The following is a 24,121-nucleotide window of genomic DNA, read 5'->3' on the forward strand; positions in this document are numbered from 1 at the left end:
AGGAGGCCATGCAGTGGAGAAGGAGATGGATGTGAGGCTTGAGTTTGGCCATTCGCTGAGCCCTTGCAGTCATTGGGCACACAGAGTTCTGAGATGCACGAGCTGCCCTCAATTTTAGCGCTGTTTCCAACCAGATGCAATGCAGACCCTACAAAACCTGACCGAGGCCCGGCACTGCCTTTACTCACAGCCTTGCACTTTTCCTTGCACTTCCATAAAAGTACAAGCAACTTCTATGAGCAAAATGAGCAACTTCTGTGAGCATTGCATACAAACCTGTCTATAGCAAATGTGGAGACATTCACACTCCCTAGGCTGATTACACTGTTTAAAAAACACACACACATATTCACAAAATCCTTATTTTTCCCAAGCACTGTATTCAAATTAAATATCCATCTCCCTTAAAAACAAATTAAATTTTACTCTCTAGCAATTTGCAAATCTAAACAGCAAATGTAGAAAAATAATTAGCATAGTAAGAAATAAGTTATTTCTCTGATAAGTTCATAAACCCTTTTAATTAAAGTTGCAATATTTTTAATTGCTAAAGGGAATATTTTGTTTATAATAGCAAACATTTCTAAGTTTTAATTTAAGTTTTGATCTAATATTTTGATAACTGAGAAATGGCCTCCAGGGGGCAACAGTATCCACCAAACAAAATAATGTTCATTTCAACTTTATCAAAGGATTTCCTTGCATGTATCTTCTTGGGATACAGGAAAGTTAAGTTAGCCTATGCAAATTCTGACTAGCCTCCTGTGAGAAGACACTGAAGAAAACAATCACCACTCATTCAAAACTCCACTTACTAAAAAGTATATTATTAATCAAACTACAAGGACATACTTCCAGTAACTTTATGCAATCTAAAATTCCTAATAAAATGTATAAACAGGCACTATTTGTTTTTTTAAGCTTTTAGACGTGCTGTTCGGAACACATCTGAAACATCTTGGAATTCTTGTATTGTGTCACTTTCCCTGTTGACAGCAGCCTGTTGACGTTCAAAGGATTTACGAAACCTTGGGGCTGACAGAGCTGGTGGCCTGATGGAGGTCAGGGTGACACTAGCCCAGGGCCAGGTGCACTCACAGGCATGCTCAGCCCTCATGCAAACACAAAAAGCGCTGTAGGCAACCCCAGCTACATCCCTGTACACACACCGGATGGATCCCTCCTGCTGGTGGCTCTGGCAGCAGCCATGGGGAGATGGAGCAGGGTCTCTCACAGGGGCTCCCCATCACTCCAGCAGCTCACTGACCTGCCCACCACCTAATTAATCATGCAATCGAACAGTGAGCACATCCAGGTTGTGTGTGTTGGATGACAAGAAGCATGTGTCTCAGTGCTACGCCAGCATTCATCAACCAGAAGAAGGATTCTGAAAAACGGCATTGAGATTCTGCCAGGGGTACCATTGAAATGGTCCCTCCCACAGAACTGATCACAAGGTGTTGCTATCAGGCCACTACATACTGGTAGCTTTCCTGACAGTAACTTTGCAAAATGTTGTCATCCTTATTTCAAGTAGCAGTCACATTAAAATCCAACTTTTCTGTAACAGATTTTTTCAAAAGCTGTTCATTATTCATTATTTACTGTGCTGTTATGTTTAAATACTTAGTCAAAATCATGCTGCTGAGATTTTTGGGAAAGGAATTATCCCAGAAAGCTCGTAGTCTAAAACTGCAAGAACACACATAGGACTGAAGGTAAATGCAAGTGTCACCTTGTGAAGCAGAGACACAAAATTGTTATCTGGGAAAAGAAAAGCATCTAAAGGAAGAAGAATATTGTGATATCTTCAGGTGCCATTTCTTAAATAATTAGGAAACATTTAATTAAACCTGAAGACTGAATATACAAGGAAATCCCAGTAATCAAAAATCTCTCATTCAAGGAGGGAGAACTCCCATCCTCCTTCTGGACACTCTCCACATAGATCTGGACTAGAGATACATGATACGAGGAGAGATGGAGAGACACTTCAGTCCAGGAATCTGTCACTTTTCACTTTTCAAGATGCCTGAGCAATGATGAGACCCAAAGGTAGCATTGCTTAGTCCACTTGCTGTTCTGTCTTGTTCTGTTTGATTTTTCTCTTCAATATCTACATGGCAGTCAGAACATAATCTTAAATTAACTTTGTCATGTTTAACTTGGCAGTTTTATTTTGGATCCAAGGAGCTGGTGGAATATTTTATTTCATTTTGATCATAAAGAAGGAACTCTGTTTTGAAACACATTTTAAATTCCATTCATCATGTTGCTTTTGTAGTTTATCATGTCCAGGCTTGACAAAGTGTTGATCAATCACCCATTGAGAACATGACTCAGATAGGAGAAAGCACAATGAAAGCTGTGTTTCTCTGACTGCAGATTTTAATAAAAGGAAACTACTCTTTGAAGAATGCCAACTTTTTTCACCCTACAGCCAAAGGGACGTCCAATAAACCTTAGGAAAAAAAAAAGTCAAAATAACTATCTTCCTCCATATGAACCAGTATTTCAGAGTCCATTCCAAATGCCTGTAGCAGAAATACTTCAAATGAAGTTGGATTAAGCATCAATTAGCACAGTGTTAGTAAAGCTGTCCTCAACAAAATAAACAGTTTTTTATTGTTGCTGTTAGCTAGAGATGGAAGTATTTTCATTGTTAAAGGAGCGAAATTCTGTGTCATGTAATTAATTAAAATAATTTTTTACATTTTAACGTAATTCTGTGTAATAAAATACATTCACTATTTGTCTTGGGAAAAAAAAATTCTACAAAACTATATATAAATGTAAAATTGCACTAATAGAAACTGGGGAGAATAGTCACAAAATCAATGTATTCTTATGTTATTTAATCAAATAAAACCTAAGGTAACCATATGTTCTCCAAGACCAAAAACATACTGGCCATTTCATTTTGAGAGATATTCCTTAGCTTTCTACTCTGGTAAGCTCAGTAGAAACATGAAGAAGTGCTGATAGGCAACACAGAAAACCAAATACCTGAAGCTGTGTGCATTAAGGAGGAACTTATCTGGGAATAGCTACAGCTGTGAGGTCATTCTCTTACAACTATTGAATAGCTGAAAAGTGGAAGCTGAGAACATCTTTTGCTAGGGATAAGTGGCTGGGAGCGTGGGACTGCCTTGCAGGGCATGTCTGCACATATCACACATTAGTAGTCATGACAACACGAACTTTCCTTGCGTCAAAGGACACCATTACTGTGGGTTTTCCACCTGATTCTCGCCAACACAACATGTCCAATCAACTGTGCAACTTGTTTAAGTGATTTTCCATGGACATTATTAAAGCAGAATGTTTACTGCAAATTCAGGTCCTGTGCAAATCTTTTCCTCTGGAGAGCCTCCTCATTTATGTTTATTAATTATACTGGCTCTCAAAGCTCTCAATTTCTTACTATTTCCTTATTTAGTAAACTAGCATTGTTGGATAACAGAACAATATCTATCTGATAGTTTCCTTTTGGAAATCATTAGTCCAATTTAGTGTGTGTGTCCTCATGTCCTTTTTTGTTGGTTTTTTGTTTGTTTGATTTTTGCTTTGTTGTTTTGGTTTTTTGGTTTGGTTTTTTTTTTTTTTAATAAATTCTGGAAGCATCTGGATTTGTTCCTTAGCAACACTTTTTAGTTTGCCATTTGCTTTTATTCAGCTCCCCAAAGAGTGCTTTTAAAGCTGTAGTAAGGCTGGCCATTTTAGAGAAGCAGCTTTTATTTTTTCTCTTGAATGAATGGTGAGATCATGCCTAGATATCACAGCCTGACAGAAACATTCTCCAGTATATTAAAAACTGTCCTTGAAACAATGAAATACTTTTAAACTGAGATAATAGGTGAATTACTGGCAAGAATACTGATAACTTTGTCTATTGTGCTTGGGAAGGGCACAAGAGGAAAAGGACAGCTAATTACTTAATGTTCTGTAAAGAAAGTTAATTTTGGCTAAATGAAAACTCAGACATTTATCTGAGCCTCCAAAGTTACTTTTTCATCTTGTTCACATGTATCTAGCACCTAGCTTTGCCTACCCACACACAGAGGGCACTCTAGCTACCCAGCACACCCCACAGTGGTGCTTAGGTATCCCAGCATACCAGTAAATACCAAATCGGCAGCACAGATTTTACATGTAGTGAGAGCAAATCACTTGAGAGTTTAGACACAATAGGTATCACAAAATATACATCACCCATATAGTGGAAGTCCTTCCAAATACTTCTGGTTCAATATGTTGATGCCTGTCTCTGTACTTTGCAGTTCCACCCTTCATCACACAAAGAAGAGTTGTACACTGTTTCAAAGGCGAGTTTTTTCCACAGCGTACTCAGACAATGGCAAACCTGACTCTTTTAAGTTAATTTACAGGGAAATAATAAAACAGAGCAGAACAAAGAATATTACAATGGAAAAATTGTACCAGCAGAAGTCTGTTCACCCATTAACTTGTGTGGAAAGGCCCTGAGACATACAATGGGCTCCTGATTAAACAGAGACTCTGTGCCTGCTCACTCACTGCCCAGAGTCCCCAAAATATATGATGCTTTCTTTCTCCCTGGCACTCCTCCAAGTTTAATGGGTGCCACTGATCAGCTTACCTACAAATAAATATATTCCAGAAAAAAAAGTTCAATTTCTGTATGCAGGCTTCAGCACATTTCATGACCTAAACTATTTCTGTCCAAATAAAACCGTAACCAAAACCCTGCAATAAATAGTGTCTTTGGCTAGACCCTTGTCCTAGTCTACTCCCCTTCTGCTGTTTAACCAGAACAAAAGGCACTTCAGATTTCTGAGGAGAGATAATAAGTTTGTTACCCACTACAAGTCTTTGTGAAGCTGTTTTGGACGTGGTTTCTGGCTGCAGTGTGGAAATTCAGTGAACTCCAGCATGACAAGGAGCAGCTATTACTGTGTGCAATGTAAAATGGCTTTTTGGCATCACTCTTTTGCCCCAACATGCAGCATAGAGAAATGCAACTCGAGCTACAACATACTTGTGTATCTATTTCTTGAATCAAACTGAAATTCAGAAAGTGGTAAGGCTGATATAAATCTCCCTTCTTTTGACAAAATCTTGTGTATGAACAGAAAATCTAAGGATCCTTCAGGAACTTTCAATCCACAGGGAAGCCAGAAACCATCTTGGAGGACATTTGCCAACATCTGGCTTGTTTTTTGTTGAATCTCTGGTGCTCACACAAGTCTCAGCCTTGCCCCCAGAGCAGCTATTAAAATGGTCAACATTGGGATCAAGAGTAGCAGAAGAAGGGCCAAAATGGAGCTGGTAACAGCCAGACCTGTAACATATGCTACCTGTCAAGAGGTCCTGTGACACTTTAGCCCTGCTAAAGAGAGATAAGGTGTATCACACCATCATCTGATGCAGCACAGCACAGACACAGACAGCCCAGTGTCAATGCTGAGCACTCACGCAGAAGATAAGCAAAATGGAACAGAGAGACAAACTGGATAGATACCCAGCATTGTCTTCTTTTTTTCTGCCCCTACCATAGATATTCACCTTTATCAGCTTTCCCAGAGTTTGCACTTTGCATTATCAGTTTCCAAGAGCTCTTGCGCTTCAGTGGAATAACAATTATAACTCCTCTCACTCTAACAGAATTCACTGCCTCTGAGATGTCTCACTTAAAATTATAGAACTTAATGGTGCAGTCTTGGTTTTGTTCCCACATAAGACCTGGGCTTTCACATTCTGCAGAAAGACACTTGGTGGCACTCATTCAACATCTTTTTTACTTCCCATACCACAGATTCTCTGGCATAACCTAAAAACATGGAAAAAATTCCCCTTATTAAGTGTATCCTATGAACTCGGTAACTAAGACCAACTTTTGCAGTCATTACTCACTTTTTGACTTAATCATTAATGATGTAAAGAAACACTTCATTTTTTTGTTTAAAAAAATCCCAAAAAATCACTTGGTAAACTGGTCACTAAATCTGAGCTGGTTTTGCCTAACAGTTGCAGAATCTTCATGTTTCTGCTTTGATGGATTCTTAAAATTTGTTCCCTGTGTAAAGTGCAAATTCTTTGTCCCTTAATATCACTGTTCACTGCAACTTGCATACATCACTTTGAAAACAAACAAGAGAAACAAACCCCAGCTGAACCATCTGGTAACCAGGATAGTTGCTCAAAGACAACTGCAAAGGAGGGAGAGAGTTTCACTGGACTTTACCCTGTAGTTCTTCTAATTTATACTTCTGAGTGACAGCCATTTGCAACCCAATATTCATAATGTGTTTTGAAACAGTAGGGAATCAGCAGCACCCTGACCCATTTAGATTATCAAATAAATACCTATAATCCCTCTATAAAATCCAGTTTTCCCCAGAACCACCCTAGCAGTTCCTCATGGACAGTACCCTAAAGTGCTGCCAAGGATCACAGCCTTATCACAGACACCTGGCAGTTATTCTTATCAAGGCTGCTGAAAGATCTGACAGTCAGGAGGGGATTTATTTATTTATTACCCTTAACGGCAGGACAGTATGACATTAGCCAAGGATAATCTAACACGGTTAGATATACCAAAGCTTGACTGAAGGTGCCTCCTTTGTGGGAGGGGGAAGATCATGCCCAGATGTCCCTGCAACTCTCCGCTTACCACACTCAAAATAAAATTTCTGTGAAACAGATTACAAATAGGTCAATGGCCACTCAGTAGAAATGTGTTAAAGCAATGGAGCACAGCTAACCACATTCTCAAAACACAGATAATGCTCTCACCACCAGTGTAAGTGGCCTTCTTCTAGAACAGAAACAAGGTTAATTGCCCATCCCCACCATCCTTCAAAAACAGCCAAAGGAGTGACCCACAGCTGTTACTCCACGGTCACAGTGACCACAGAACTCGATTACTCCGCGGACACCCATTGGTCCCAGACCCAGTAATCCATGCTGCTGGGAAACTCCTTTCCTTTCCCAGCAGTTTGACGGTTCCAAGTTTCACCAGCTGCACCAGGGAAACTTTAACTTTTTCGGACAAAGTGACCATGCCATTATCTTAATGTACTCGAATGCAATTTGTTTGTATACTCAGAAAGGTTTACATATTTGAGGAAATGCTTTGCTGACAAGTTGCATAGTTGTCTTGCAATCTTTACTAAAACCCAGGAGGCTTTTCAATGCAAGCAAAGATTTTTGCATGTTAAAAGGTGTGCACCTAAGGCAAATTTTTTATTTCAGAACATTTTACACCTGGCCTTTCTAGAAAGAGTATTGTATCTTAAAATGTGAGAGTATTATCTTCCCCCTTTCCAGACTTTTGTGCAGCTAAGGGTCTTTTCCTCTAATATTCTTCTGAAAAGACGAAAGACAACCCACTGTTTTAGCAAAAACACAGGGAGGCAAAGCGCAATCCAGAAGTGAGTTACAATTAATCAGCTGAATATCATACCGAGCACTATTTGACCACATTAAGCACATCAAATACAAAGCACTTACATGTGCTCTTCACACCAAGCCAGTATTCAGCGTATGCTGTGTCAGACGAGTTTTGTCACCATAATCATACAGCCTTTCCCACACCAAGTGCCAGAGCATGAGCCACAAAGGGCAGAGCCTCTTCAAAACGCTTTGATGACCTGTCCCTTGCAGAAAGGTGGGGCTGCATAGTACAGAAATGCAAACAGCGCCATTTCTGTGAATTTTAAGTACTTCGTATTTCATTACGGTTATTATTTGTTAAAGGTTCGTTAATGGGAGAAACGGGGAAGAATCATGGGAAGCTAAGTCCCGAGGAAGCTCAGGCCATCAGGCGAGCAGACAGCAGCCGTGGTTCATTCAGTCCGGCGAGGCTGGTCCATGTCCGCGCACTGTCCAGCGGGAGGTGCTGCGGGCACAGCCCACTTGAAGGCTCGGCCAGGCCTCGCATCCCTGCATTCCCGCATCCCCGCAGCCCCGCGGGCCCATATCCCCATATCCCCGCATCCCCGCATCCCCGCGACCACTCATCCCAGCATCCCCGCGGCCCCGGCTCCGAGCCCCGTGGCTGCTGCTGCGCTCCGAAGGGTTAAAAGCCTTCGAGCCCCCATGCGTGGGAGGGGTCGGGGCAGTGTGGGGAGAAACGCAGAAAAAGTAGGTCAGCTGCTCCCAGCGGCGGGTGGCACGGGACGGAATGGGAAGGGACGGGAGGCTGGGGGTGGCGGGGGGCTCTCCCTTGCCGGGGGCTCTCCCTTGCCGGGGGCTGCAGGCTCTCCCGCCCTGACTCCAGGCGCCTGCAGAAAATTTGCTCCCGGCCATTAGCAGGTACTCCTAGTATTTACAACGCGATAGCTCTACCGCTCGGTACACATTTGTATTTTGGTAAATACACAGACACATTCAAGGAATTTCGGAGGGGGAGGGGGAAAAGAGGGGGAGGGGGGGAGGAGGGGAGGGAAGGGCGCTGGAAATTAAAAGTGAAGCACAATTTGAAACTCTGCCTACACCACAGCTTTTATAATCAGCTTGTGACATGCTTGGCACTAAACACTGTTTATGTCCACAATTAATGCAGTTAATACTAGGTTAGTAACTGTGGCAGCCAGCCACGTGCATCGCCTGGCACATGGGTGCCTGCTCCCAGCCGAGAGGCAGGCTTGGCTCTTCAGCGCACGCAGCCAGGCCAGTTCAAGCACATCTGGAGCCAGTTTAACCGGGGCCTCCCTCCAATGCAGTGCTCAGTATTGTATTCTTTCACACACAACGCTATAAAAAGGGGAGAAGGAATTAGGACAAAAATGGGAGTGAGAGAGAATTAAAAAAATTGGAGTGTAAGGCTCTTTCCAGTGGAAGCCACCCCGTCGCACCAGGCTTCACAGCCTGCCTGAACAGGACCAGCATCAGGGAGCCGGGGCCTCCAGAACCAGTTTGACCAGTTCCTCTTTCTCCTATCTCTCCATGAAGTTGGACATCTCAGCGAGCATTGCACACCTGTAGCTGCTGCTAGGCATCTGTTGTCTCCACCTGATGAGGGGAAGTGGCAAGGCTCTTCTTAATAACAGGTGGTTCACATAAGGACTGTACACCTACTGATCATAAGCATGCAATCCCAAGTAAAGTTTTCCAAAAAAGTCTTTCTCAAGACAGAGTCACCGTGTTGCAATGGGAAGATTTTATGAGCTGGTTGCAAAAATTCATTTATACTTTTTGGGTGGAAGGTGAGTTTTGAAACTGAATTTTTCACAAAGCTCAAAAGCTCTAGCAAGATTTCTGCATCAGGTTCAGGGCTTCCTTGGAAAACCCAGTATCTTCAAACTGCATCTATGTCAAGGCATTCACCTACAGACCTGCTCACTGATACACCAGGCACACCAGCAGCATGACCTGTTTTTCCTTTTGTGGCCACTCACAACTGCTCAGTGAGAGCAGAATGTGCGTGAGAATCGGTCACGTGTTGGTTCACTTATCTGTTCCCCAAGGAGTGGAGTGTTTGTTTTGAGATTTTACATGCCTCTAAACATTTATTCCAGTAATGTCAAGGTCAAAGAAAGGTGTTCTTCACTTGTGGTAGGAGCTGGTGTAATCTGAGATAAGGTCCCAGAGGAAGGGAAGCCTACTTCACAGTCATGGCTTGGCCATCAAAAAACAAATGCATTCTGCACAGACACACATCAGCTTCCATTTGGAGGACTACCTCATGTTAGAAGAACATCCTTGTCAACCCTCATGCTATAACCCAGCTCTTCATATAGTCTGAAATGACCTGTCATATCAATTCCCACTTTCCTTGGCATGGTAGCATAAGAGGCCAATTCTGTATCTCTTTTCTGTTCAAAACAAGTCCACAACTATTAGAGTCATAGCTTCTTCAGTAATATCTTAATCAAAATTATTGGTATTCTCTTACTTTCTGCTGAGCAAAAGGGAAAATTCAGCTTGTTTGTTGTTTTGGTTTTGCTTGGGGTTTTTTTAATTAAGCTACAAATTCACTGAAGGAAATTAATTCTTTGCAGGATACAAAGGAATACAAAAGACCACATGTGTTTGCTGTTACTGTTCTCCAGACTTCTTTCCTTTATTGCATTCTTAGTCACCCATTATTCCTTTTTCACCTGCTGCAAGCTGTAAGCAAGAGGGTAGCAAATGCATGGCAACACATGCTTTAAATTGTGCTATCCTTTCCTGTTTCAAGGTTTTAGAAGTAACTTTAAGGCACACATCTCCAAAACGCACCAAGAAACCCAAAATAACTGTCTTCTTACCAGAAAACAAACAAACAAACAAACAAACAAAAAAAAACCAACAAAAAACAACACCGAAAAAGATCTTCAGCCAAGACACTTTCCATTTAGCCATGCGTAAATATCACAGAATTAACACGGCATATAGAAAACAACAAGTTCACACACTCATCAGCAATTAAAAAAATAATCATCTAGCAATGCAAAAAGGCAAATGTATGAAAAAGGATGTATCCAAACCATGTAAGGATTAGGAGGAAAGAAACTTCTATGCCCATTGAAGGGAAATAGCATCCTCTTCAGTATGCAATCATTGGGCATACTAGAGAGATATTCTATCTTCTAAAGAATGAAGAAGGGGGATTAGTTAGAGTCCCTGTTCATTGTTGGGTAAAATTTTTCACTATTTTTACATCAATGTGAAGTTGTGTTTAGGAAGACAGGATAGCATATGACAAATATTCCCTCTCCCTGCTGTTGAGCTCCTCACTATATCAATTCGTGTTGGGAGACTTCCCCTGTTTAAAATGTCATTTCCAGCCATTTGCCTACTGAGGATAATTAGTGTTCAAGCATGGTGCACAGCCCTCACTCCTGGAGACAAGGAGGAGCTGACCAAAGCCAATGGAACTAACAATATTTAGTGGATTTATAACTAGAATTCCTTGGAATCCACTGCTATTCATGATATATTTTAAAACTTTGAAGATGGAAATGCGCAAAGCTGAGAATGGACATGGACTACACCCAGTCTTATCATTAAAATCATTGTGTGTCAATTACCATGTCCACACTAAAGAAGTTAGTCAGACATGCTCTTCTACCTGCAGCTGGAGGGCACAGATTGCTGGTGTAGCTCCCTTGGACAACTCTTGTGGGAAGAAATATGTGGGAAGCCTTGGTTTCAATACAGTGGTGAAGACTGTGGAAGTCATTACAGTCAATTGGCAGAGAGGTCATTTTAATTTATACTGAAACCTAAGAGGAAGTCTGATGCATCTGTGTGCCCAAAAGGAGCCTTTCTCTCTGCCCAAGTGGCTGCAGCACACTTTGCTTCTCAGCAGCATGTTCAGGAAGAATCAGAGTGGGAGAGTGGGCTGAAGGACACCTAGGCAAAGGCCAGTGGAATTGGAATGCAAAAATGGAAGGCAAACAATGCCACCACTTACCGCCAGATATCAGACCTGTGAGCAGGTATCAGACCTCAGAATAAGCATTGCCTGTGGTAGTCAGTGCACAATCAAACCACATTTTACCAGCTGAAAGAGGAAGAAAAGAGACTATTACTCACTTTCTAGATCTTCATCCTGTTTCCTCAGATATACAGGAGATATGGGAGAAAGGGATAAGGTAGTCTTTGACCCACAATACAGAATAATTGCCCTGTTAGTTACAGTTGCAATTGGGTTCTGCTCTTCACCGCGTGGAGTAGAGCTGACTAAAATATGTGTCTTCAATCATTTGTTGACTAACCCCGTCTTTGTGGCCAACTCATGCACGTTTCACTGCAAATGTTTTTGATAATGCTGCTATAAAGGCTTGTGAATATCAGTGTAGGAGGGCAAAATATTTTGAACTGCTCGGCTTCACTTTATAAATATTTTTGGAAGCCACCAGTGTGAAATGCTCCATTCACATTCAGCACTGAAAAAAATAATGGCTTCTTCTAAAACAAAGACACATCTGTCAGTGCGGTAGAGTATATGAATTTACATAATCTGCAGCACAGAAAAAGTACTTTCTCAAACAAATTAAGTCAAAGCCGGCAGAGAAAGAACAGCATGAAGCTCTCTATGCAATGTCAACAATAATTAACAGAGTACTTTATAGTCTGCCAGTGCTTCCCGTGAATAAGGTACTCTCAGACATTTGGTATGAACAGGCTGCCCTCCTGTTTCTCTGCTGCAAGTCTTCGCCCTTGCTGGCTAGCCTATCGTTAACTTTTAAATGTTGTATGCCACCCAACATTTCCCTTAGAAGGACAAAGGACAGAGGGCATAAACACTGTTGCAACTACTGCAGGGATTCATGGGGTTTACTTTGCCATGTCATACTGGGAAATTCGGGGAATTTGCTTCTTTTTCAGATGCATCAAAAGAAAATTTAAAAAACAAAAAACAAAACAAAAAACCCCCCAAACACATTGCACCATGCATAGAACTTGTTAATCCCTTTATTCCTCAGTTTTCCCATTGATACCTTGGGAGAAGGCAGCTTTCTTGATTCCCTCATAGATGCATAAAACATTTGGAAGTTTTCTTCCGTTCCAACTGATTCTCTAGGGACACAGACTGCAGACATTTTGAAGTCTCATGGAGTCTCTCCTCTCAGGCTGCCCGTGCACAAAATGCAGAACTGATGTGAGCCTGCTTTTGTGCACAGAATAGTATTGTACTGCTCCTGTACCTCTGATTTAATCACACTGCCTCTGCATGTACTTACAGATTAAATTTCCAGTATTGCCACAGAATGGGACACTCCTGACATCCTTCTCTCCTTACAAATGGTAAAACTGAAGTCTTGGCTAGAGCAAAGGGATTTCTACCAGTTTTTTCATTATAGACTAATTTTGACTGATTTCTTCCACGTGTAAGAGTGCTCAAAAGGTTGTCAGGGAGACAACTGTTGACACAGCTTTACCTTGGTATTTGAAGGGCTTGGGTAGTTGAGTGCTTTTCAGCAGATTGTGCATTCGTGCAGATGCAAGCACACTGGCAGACTACAGACCTGACTTTTTTATTTGCTGTTCTGAGCTCATGAGCAAGCACTACCTCCAAACTACAACTGTAAGAGGAGGCCAGCATACCTCAGCTAGTGTTATTTGAACTGGTTTAAGCAACAGAAAAAACCTGGTGACCAAAAGTCAAGTGCAGTCGGTGTGAGACAAAGGACTTATATGGAAGGTTGGCCAGCACTGTGTACATTGCTGCTAGTAACTCAGCTGGTTGTTTAAACTCATCCACACCAATATAAAACACTGTAATAATGTTTTTCTGATGCCAGCATCCTTTGCAAAGTACAGCCCTGAGCCCAGAAATTCCCACCAGCCTGCAGTCTGTGTCATTGCCTCCAGCTCCTCAGTGGATCTCTGTGCTTTCTTCCTTTCCTTCCTGCAAGCTGTGACCAAAATTAAATTAAAACCAGCCATCACGTTCCCTGAATTGGTATAAAGGTTGAAAGCAAGTATAATAAACTTTGCACTGACTGTGGCTAATTAGCACACAGGCAATCATTTATGACTAAGCCATAAAAAATGTTTGTTATTAACACGAGAGCTGAATGCTAGAGTACACTGCAAAGGTCCAGGGCACAGAGAAGTTAAGTGACTTGCTCGGTTTGATGCAGCAATTCAGTGACAGAGGTAGAAATAGGCCACTCACTTTTCTCTCTCAAAACAGGTCTAATCTCTAGATCATACTTTGATCTCCCTTTAGCAGCAGAAAATAAAGCCCCTCTGTTCACGGTATAAGTCTTTACAGAAATTACTTTCAAGTTACAGACTCACCATTATCACATCATTGCAAGATCAAACAAAGAGAGGGGCAGCAGGAGAGGAAAAGAAGGGTTACTTTGTGTCATTTATTTCTACAGTCTGCTCAACAAAGCCAAAGAGGAAAAACAATTTTTTTTTCAGACAGATGTCTTTTACAGCACATCAAACACTTCTCATGGGCGTTTGTCAGAGACATTTTACTACAAAGGCTTTGTCCTTTGCATTCACAGCAGCCCGGATGTTTATCAGGATTTTCCATTCCCTAAATTCAAGATCACATTGGGATCTGTGCTAAGATGGCAGCAGAAGTACATCAACAAAGTCCAAAGTACAAAATTCCTAGTAAAAAGAAAGCACTAACACAACTGGTTCCTGCACTAAAGCTGTGGTGGGGGAGTTCCTATCATCTCTAAAGGAATGTCTGGAGAAGGAAACAGACTATTTACAATGCACTGGCTTGAAGAAAGTCAGTATGAGGGAACAATTGTCTTTCCTAATGAATTTACTTCTAGTAAGTCCTCCATGCAAAGCATGTGGCCACAATATCAGGAAGACAACATCCCCTCATTTACTAAATAACATCTCATGCACATATTTTGCTCTCAGTGTTCCTGCAGCAATCCTCCAATTTGTTTATTCATAAGGGCAGTTTGTAATTTTCAGGTTATCTAGCACAACAAAGAACATTACACTCAGAGACAAACTAAATTTTAAATTGCTACAAACTCTTTCTCTCTTAGGTCAAGACTTAACAGCATCTTGCATTTCCTCTCTCTTCACCCCATGCTCTGGTGTGCATAATCTCAGTCCACAAATTACTACAGGATTCTTTGCAAAACTCACGCATCCTTCCTTGGTGAGGTGTTCTTTCTATGAACAAACCAAGTCACTGAGTGTTGCTCCCAGGCAGCACTCCCAGCCTCTCTGCCAGTACAACAGCACAGCAGAGGATGGCATGTGCTCCCCCAGCAAGCAGATCTACTCCACTCCCTAGGAATGGTCATGCTTGAAAGTTTTGGAATCACCAAGACACATCAGTGACATTAGAAGCACTTGTCCCCAAACCCGATACTTCACTCTTTTCACCTAGGATGACACTGATTTTCCACAAGACATTCTATTCCCTGGCACATCCATAGATTTAAATGGAAATTTCATTGTAAGCCAGGACAGCATGGTTGAACACCTACTGCAAAAGAAGAACACTGTTTGGAATAATAAAACATCTCATAATTATTCTCTGTGCCAATTCTCTTGCAAGTTGAAGTAACTGTTTTCCTGTTTCAGTGATCCTAGTTACTCAAGAAGGTAAGACATCAGGCAATCCTATACTGTCTGCCTATCACCACTGCTACTGTGTAGTCTCACACAGCATTTGTGTATTGCCCTTGCATTGCCCAGCAAGGAATGAACAGACCCATACATCAGGCTCCAGCAACGGTGTATCTGTAGAGAAGGGAACTCATGTCTATTACTGGTAGCAGTAACTCCTTCCCCAGTGAGTCTGAACAGCCTCTCGCTCCAGGTTAAACCAAATGGCTTTGATTGTCTCCTGGAGATGGGAGTGAATGGATGTGCCACCCCAAAACTCCCACCTCTCAGATCATATACTACTTATGTGAAAACAGTGGGTGAGCTCCTGGCAGCACTTCCTGCTTAAAATGGGTTAGGGAAAAGTAGCATGTAATTTTCTGGCAGCAACACTGGAACAGTAAAACTAATGAGTCCCCACAGCTATTCCCACCTGTTCTAAGAGCAATATATATTGGATATATACCTACCCATGAGTCTATCTGTGATGTTAAACTATGAATCCCCCCCTAAAACAACCCAACCCAGACCCCAGACTTCCCCACATAGGAAAAAGGGTGTAAAAGAGCAGGTGGAAATTTCACCTGTTTTGACATCTCACTCAAGTTGGGTCTAAACTCCTTTCATGGAAGGGAATAAAAGCAGGATAGATGTGTCACCAGCAGCATCAACCCAAGGGTGATGCTGACCAGACACACTGTAATAGATGAATATGGAGTAAGATGAGGGTGAGTCAGCAGAAGATGTTTGTTTTCTATGCAGAGTCCTAAAATTTGTCTGTCCTGTTACAGGAAATTACACTAATACTGAATCACAGTTCTGTACACGTCATCATCCTGTACAGATGTTTTCCATGGTGAGGAAGTTGTTAGGTAGGTTTTAAAATTTTATGCAATAATTTTATTTCAAAATGTGTCCTACAGCATCTAGTTTTTCTTATGCAAGAAAGTATCTGCAGTATTTATGATTTCTATTCTCTCCAGTAAAAACTGACCAATAAACTCCAAGAATAGGTGCAACAACCCTTCCATATTCTACCTGGAAAAGACAAATAACTTGCAACCATTCTCTAACAAAACACACAGAAGAGTAGATGAAAGAACTGAAAAGGATCAGTGGAATGTTCATAAAATGGAGATTTATCTCATGACAAATGCAGTAGGATTGCCTGAGATTTTTTCTGAGGTATTTTTAATTTTTTCCATATGATTTTTTTTGTTAGTGGACATATCCTTACAAGGAATATACTAATTTAAAAGTGCTTCCATTATTATTAGAATCGACAAGCTTTCTGTGCTCCAGAAACTTTTTAAAAATTCTTGGGGAATAACTGTTAAAAAAAGTCCCAAAGATTCTTGAGGTTGACAGGAAGTTAATTCAACTCATCTGAAGCAAAACATGTTCAAAATTTGTTTCTTTTAATAGTTATTAAATGTTGACAGTGCAGTAAAGAGATATGCTGATAACAGAGAAATCATCCCTTTTGCAAATAGTAACAGTAATGAGGCACTATTGCATAAGGGAAAAAAGAAGAAAAGCATTTCATCCTGCATATTCTTTCCCCTCAGACAATACAGCCTTTGGCAAACTGTGATTTTATCCAGGTCTTTAAATAGTGAAGTTTCAAAACAAAAGATTGTGTAAAAAAGATTTGAAGAAGATATATTTATAATTAATGATGGAGCTTGGAAGAAGTCCAGCAATGAAAGCAATTCTTGTTTTCTAACCTGGAGAACAAGCTTTCTATAAACACACAGAGTAAAGATCACCCCAGTAAAGAAGCAAAGTGATGAAGTAAAACAGGGTACACATACCATACTTGAAAATGTCTCAGACTTTCAGATATTCTCAACCAAGAAGCAAGCTATCTACCACAAATAGATTCAGGATGTATCATCAGTAGAAGTTTGTGGAGACAACATTGCTGCTACATCAGTACAGCTCCAAATGATCCTGCTTCCTTTCATAGCTGCTTCTGGGTGGAAACACTTCTACTGTCTTTTGAGTAGCCCATAAGTCAGCATTGCATAGAGTGAAGCAGCTGAATTGCAGTTGTTCTTTTAGTGTTTAATGTTTCATTCTCCTGGTGTGTGCTGCTTTTATACATTCACTGCTAGTTCTCTGATTGAGGATTTAGCCTAAATACAGGGGGGAAGAGGTGGTTTGGTCTTTGCAAAAGCCAAACCAACGTTGTTTCAGTTCCAGGTTCCATTTTTTCTGAACCCTGAACGTTAAAGCCCGGATGGCTTCGATAAGTGCTTCTAATTCTAGCATACCCCTATTTAAAACAAGAGGGAGGATGTGTTTTTAAAAAGCTAAAACTAACATGACCTGGAATTAAGTCTCTGAAGACATTTAGGGAGGATTCAGATAAACAATTCCATTCCTCTCCCCACCCCTTGTACCTTTCATTAATTTTTATCCTATCCCTTCCTTGCTTTCTATCTCTCAGAAATTGTTTGCTTCCTCTCAATTTCCAATGGAGCTTGAAATTAGATTTCCTTTACCTCCTTGCTAGTGAACAAAGCTCTGAATTGCATGTCCTGGTGAAAGTTAACTTCCAGACTGAGTCACTGTACCTGAACTGGCTGGAATCACACAAAAGAAATGTGTAGTCCTGTGTCCATCTCACATCATCAACCATCATTATTTGACTGTTGGAAGGATAACTCTGAGTTTAGTTGGACAGAAATAGAACCACCCAATTGTAATGGTTTCCGTCTCCATTTATGACTGCAGAAATTAGGCCACACTGTTACTCAAGATAGAAACAGCATTGTCACAATTTATAACTTCATCAGGAGTTAACTTGGGAGCTGCAAGCTGGCAGCAATAATTCATCCATTGCTGCAAACTGTATTTTCATAATTTATGTTGATACTGGCAAAGTGCTTGTTTTGGCTTTCTGCATGTTGCAGTCATTAGTAAAATATAACATAGCCACTCAGATATATTTAGGGGAAGGTCATTTTTATATAAATTATTATGTACTGGGAAGTTAAATGAACAACCAAGCTAAAGATATCAACAATCCCACTCCTTGATCCATGCCAAAGTGAACTTTAAACACTAGTCGGTTCAATTGGAAGAACAGTCAAGAAGTGATTATGTCAGTTGGAAGAGAGAGGACATTGCATTTCCCTTTATTTGAGGACTCACCCGGAATGCTACTCTTTGAAAGTGGCTAAATATAGCCATAAAGCTAGAGGTGTTCAAAGACAAGCTAGAACACACTTGGTCACTATGCCATCAGCAAGATTACTCATCCTGTTCACAATAATGAAAATTCCTATTGAGACTTCACTGAGCAGAAAGTACAGTATCCTGATTATTTATTAACAGCTCTTTGTGTTTCCGAGGCACAAAAGGACACTGACCTTGAAAATAGTATTTGGGTGGAAGTAAATGTCCAGGGTTTTCATTTCGCAAGTTTGTAACCATAAAAGTTACAAAAGAAGTCAATTTTGAGAAGCACTCATCTTTTACGCTCATTAGATTGCAATCCAGCGATGACTGAACATGATATTTAAACACTAGTGTTTTTGCCAATGAGTTGCATGATCAACACGAACTGCTAATGTTTTCTATTCTAAACCTTCTCAAAATGTCAAGTGTTCTTGTCAGCTGAGTGGAAGTGGCATAAAAGTAACTTTTGAAGCTGTTGTTGATGAGCTACCCTTGGGAAACTCAGTATATATACGGATGACATTCACAATATTCTCTAATCTCCCCTGCTGTAAAAGAATTAGGCTCCCAACTCACATTTCCATTGATGATTATGTAGTACAATCTAGGTCTTCCTTCCAAAAAAGACACTGAACATTCTTAAAAAACACAGGTCTTGTGTCCTGAATTTTCTCAAGTGGCAAGAAAATGAAAACCTAAATTAAAGAAATTCCTTTCAAGAACCTAGAGCTGATAACTAACTCTGTTACAACCCTCTTAATTGCAGCACTGTTAATTTTTGTATAGTTTTTTTTTACACAGCAGAGCACCAGGACAGCAGAAAAATTCACAGTTGTCTGAGTCACACTGGTTGTAGCAGTTTCACAGATTTCTTCAGTCTCAATTTCTTCTGTGGCTTGAAACATCAGAGAAAGGTAAAGAAACTGGTGCATTACTAAAGATCCTTGCCAAGGATGTGGAAGACCTGGGCTCATTCCCTGCTACTCATGGTTATCACGTGTGAACCTGTACAAGCCATACAGAGCTATTTGCAATAACAAACTGAGGCAGAACTTTGGTGTGCCTGTCCAGAGGTCTCACAGCCTCAGTGGGGTGCCTCCAGAGCTCTTCTGGCTCTTGCAGGGCACAGTTTCCCCTCCTTGATTTCATCCTATTGCAGTAGGAAGAAACATGGGCTTCTAGGTTCTAGGGTTTTGGCCCAAACCTGTGCTGATGGCATTTGTTACACCATTTACAGCAACAGCATAAATTAATTTGCTTCTAAAGTTCCAGTTAAGTCAAGATCATCACACTGTATTTCCAGTGCCATGGATTTCACTTGTTGCAGATCAGTTGTTTCTTGGAGTCCCCTTTTTGACTGCCAAACAAAATTTTTTTAATCAAAGTATTTCCCAAAAATTTAGTTAGATGGAAATTTATGGACTACTAGCACAGGGACTTGTTTTGGAATTTTATTCACACATCAGAGAGTCACAGAATAGGTCAAGTTGGAAGGGACAACAGTGGGTCATCTGGTCCAACCTCCCTGCTCTAGAAGGGCCATCCTAGAGCACCATGGCACAGGTTTGTGTCCAGAAGGTTCTTGAATATATGAGATCTTTTCCTGAGAAGGTGCTGAAATGCCCTAAAGTCTCTATTCGTCTGTTGAAAGGCAGATAGGTATTTTATGCTGCTGTTTCATGAACTTGTGTCTGCAGTAATAAATAGTATTTTGGACAGGAAACTCAGTTTTTAGTTTTAGCATACCACAGCAACTACAGTGGTGCAAAGCATAAGCATTTATAGAGATGAGCTTTTGTAAATGGCACTTCATGGGTAAAGTAAAAATAAGCATAAAAATCTAAAGGCAGGGTAGAATTTGGTACGTATTTTTATTATCTGATTTTGTACTCACATTTTTTCACTTGACCTGTAGCAGGCATTAGTTAGGATATCAGTTCCATTAAATAAACATTTCAGAATTTGAGTGCTTTCAAATTGCTAACTGCTCTTTTGTGATCATTTAGTAACACTCGGTGATGATGTCTCTATAACAAGTAATTCATGTCTAAACTGGCTTTCACGCTGCTGAAATGTAAAAGTTCAAGCATGCTGGTAGAACAAGTTGGCCTCCTAAGAACATTTCAGGGTCATTTCACATGTTTGATCGCATCTGGTCTTGGAACTATGCTATGACACTCCTGGATCTAAAAGCTTGTTTTCAGTCAGGTACTATACAGTACTGCAACTCATTTGCATTGCATTCACAAACTTGGCAAGTGTGTTGAAAAATGCACACAGATATTCAGCAGAGAGGTTAACCCACATCCAGAGGTATCCAAAATGTGGGTTATGTGCAGGTAGAAGAGTGCAGCTGCCACATCCAGGTCAATGAGATGCATCTGGGTTTTCAGCCCATCCTTGCCTCAGCTGGCTTCCTCTGTAAACCAGGCAACTGGGCCAGTGGGTGATGCTGCTTAGCAGCTCACCCTGCAAGGAGGTCACTTTCACTGTCAGCCCCAACTGCTCACGCAGTCCTGGCAGTTGTGAAGCCCAGCATTTTGCAACATCAACTCGCTGTCATGAAGTATAAAATTAATCTTTAGAACATCACATAAGGTAGGATCTTTCTTAATTACTAATAAGGATCATAAACTCCTCAATGAAGTACTAAGCCATAAATCCAGCAAAAAACATTCTACCATTATGAAGTTTTATCTGAAACATCAGAAACCAGGGGACTGATTAGAAGCAAGAGGCTGCTGTTTTTTGCATAAAGTAACTTTAATGCTTATAATTTTCAGGCGATTTATTTAATCTTCACATGCATTCACAATAAGGAAGGTAAAACAATTCTGTCTGTGCTACATGGGAATGACAAGGCAACAAGAATATATAATCTGCCCAAGGCCAGCATGAGGAGTCTGGAATGCCTGGCTGGCAGTCCCATTCTCAAAATACATCGTTCCTTTCTAGAGACAGCAGCTGTTTGTTCTCTGACAATTATAGAGCATCTAAGATTATTTCCATTGAAGTTAAGAATCTGTGCAGTCCAGTGAGAACAAAATTGGGTCATAGATGTTTAAACTGGCCCAATTTCAGTGAAGACTCCTGGTAAACTCATGGTTACACACAACCCTATAATTATCAGGTTCAGTTAGGGAAGCTGAGTGGTACATGCGGAAGGCTGGGGCAATAACACAAAAAAAGTGCACTGGGCTTTGTTCTGCCACGAGCATGGTCAGTCTTTTGGCCAGGGCAATTCCTGTAGACTGAAATGAAGCTGAGGGTTGCATGCATTTTGCATCTCTTCCTATACCATCACTAGAGGTGTGCACCTTTTGCAAGGAAAATCCAAGCATTTCCCCAGCCTGTAACTGATGCAGACACCAGAGACGTGAAGGCACAATGCCTTGGGCAAAAGGTTTCCTCCAGGATATATGAGCATCCATCTGCATTTCAGTTGTGTGATGGGCTTGTCCATCCCACGACAAAGGGAGCATTGTGAGCTTCTAGAGAAAATGGTTCACAAGTGTGTATAGACAGGAGAGTTGTCCTGGCAAAGCAGGATCAGTTTTGAAGCCCCAGGTCCTTGTTATGCTCTAGTCTCTTTGTGAGACCTTGGGCAAAACATTAGCATTCAATTGTTTTTCCACAACAAAGCTGAGGATATTATTTTTTATTTTTTTCAAATGCTCTGTTTACCAGAATTTGATAATTTTAAAGCAGAAAAATGGCATTGAAGCTGGTGGACAATACCTTGTGACTGCAAGAAAGACCTCCATGCTTCCAACTTCCATCGAGCTCCTGCCCAAGCAGGGCACAGAAACCAGAAGCCATGAGCCACCGACGTATGTATATCAGGAACAGCAGCACTTAAATGAACATGATAATTTCCATTGAGGAAAGTTGACCTTACTGTTTCTTTTTTGTGTTTGTTTGGGGTTGGGTTTTTTGTTTTGTTTTGGGGGTTTTGGGGTGGTTTTTTTTGTTTGTTTGTTTTTTGGGGTTTTTTTTGGTTGGTTGGTTTTTTGGTTTTTGGTTTTTTTTTTTTGATTTGGGTTAGGTTGTTTTTGTCTTTTCTTTTGTTTTGTTTTTTGTTGTTTTGTCTTTGGTTTTTGGGGTTTTTTTGTTTGTTTGTTTTGTTTGAGCAGTGGTAGGAAGAGTGAAAATGGATATCATTCTAACTGCTTATTACAAACTTTCTCCTGCTTTTTTGTACCAGATTTGGCCCTTACTGTATGTCCAGAGGGCATACTGAGACACTATAGGCATTTCACTGGGGCAAACCTGAGTTCCTGCATAGCATTTTGGACATCCTTAGTCACTGAAGAAATGCAGGTACCATGAAAGGATAATTAAGCCCACCTAAGAATCCCAAAGTGTGTCAAACAGCTAACACGGAGTCTTGTGTAATAACCTACAATTAGCATGTAATGCCCAAGGCATTTGCACATTGACAACATGGTTTAATCCAGTAATAAAGTAGGCTAAAATGATTATTATAGCTAATAGTATTTTTAACAGAAGTGAAACTACAGAAAAGAAGCTACAGAAACATATTGATTTCAGCTGTGCCTTCCCGACAAGTCTGTATAGATTTTGTTATTTATGGTCCATTTTTTCAAAAAGGACCCAAGGCAAATGTAGAAATCCTTGGCTGTATGATATGGATGGTTGTGCATCAAAATTAGGGATTTGCATGTTTAACTGCCCATATTTGTATCCTTCTATCCAGTTTGCATATGCAAAGGTGAAGATTGTTATATTTATCAGTGCATATATGAAAGGAGAAGAGATAAATGACCTGGTTTGCAGAGGTGCTGAGCACATGCAGTTTCCATTTATTTCAACTGGAGTGTGAAAAACAGGCCCTAAGTGACTGGCTCAAGCTCACACAATGCATGATTGTCAGTGCCAGTAAGAAAACCCAGAAATCCTTCCAGCCTAATCCTCCCAGTCTAAATCCTCCTCAGTCTAAACTGTAGACACAGTCTCTCCTAGAAATAATTTTTTTTTTAAATTAAAAAAAATATCTGTCCAATAGCCTGGCCACACTCTCATTTCTATCCTAATTTGCTAAGAGAGTAAAAAAATGGAACATGAAAAACTCCTGCATAATCTTTAATGACTAGCAAATAATGCCAAGTAGGGCAAGTAAATTTTGTGTGAAGCATTGCTCACACACCCATCAACTTGCATGTGTGTCACAGATGGTTTTAGTGAAGAGCCAAAAAGAGAAGGAGAGAAAGGAAAAGGAAAACAAGTCCAGATAAAGAGTAAGCTAGAAAAAGAGACAAAGACATTCTCTGTTATTTAAAAAAAAACCCTTTAAAATGCTACAAAAACTAATGATAAAAAAAAGCACCATTCCCTTTCCATGATAATGTGTAGGCTAATCTCTACATAAATAGAAATAACAGCCCTTTGAAATGGCAATGATTTGCTTGGAAAACATTCATTAAAAACGTCCTGCAATTATTGACTCTATCATTATTTCTTGGCAGCAGCTGAGTCTCACTGCATCTTGTGTTGTTTCTCCAATGAAAAGCAGAGCATTGTTTGGGAAAAAAACCTACAAAAACAGAAACAACAAAAAAATCAGACCAGAAAAAATCCCACAAGGACATTGTATTTGAAATATGTGCTTGGTGACACAGAGCTGATTGCCCAAAGGAATCAGGATACATATATTTGTATTATTGTACACGTGAGTAGCTTGAATCATGTACTGCTCGCTCTCTTTGTTTGGATTATGCAGCTTGGCTGGGCAGCCATCCAAGAGATTCACATTAAATTTTTCTAGCTATATTCAGCACAAAAGTCATCTAGCATCAGAGGATCAAAGTTACATCAACCAACAAGCACTAAGGAATTGATAAGCCACTAAAATTAGGTCATCTCCTAGCAGCTGCTTTTGATGGATGAAGTAGAATTTAGC

The 24,121-nt window shown here is 40.5% G+C and overlaps 1 long non-coding RNA gene across 2 annotated transcripts in view; it reads right to left on the reverse strand.

Annotated features, from left to right (window-relative positions):
* Positions 1 to 10,034: 10,034 nt before the first annotated feature.
* The window catches only part of LOC117010625, a 59,712-nt gene continuing 45,625 nt past the window's right edge, over positions 10,035 to 24,121 (reverse strand). For both annotated transcript variants that reach the window (XR_004420723.1, XR_004420722.1), the window contains one exon: positions 10,035 to 11,470. This is a non-coding gene — a long non-coding RNA (uncharacterized LOC117010625). The remainder of the gene's footprint in view (positions 11,471 to 24,121) is intronic.

Source organism: Catharus ustulatus, chromosome Z, assembly GCF_009819885.2.
Source record: "Catharus ustulatus isolate bCatUst1 chromosome Z, bCatUst1.pri.v2, whole genome shotgun sequence".
In the NCBI taxonomy this organism is placed as follows: domain Eukaryota; kingdom Metazoa; phylum Chordata; class Aves; order Passeriformes; family Turdidae; genus Catharus; species Catharus ustulatus.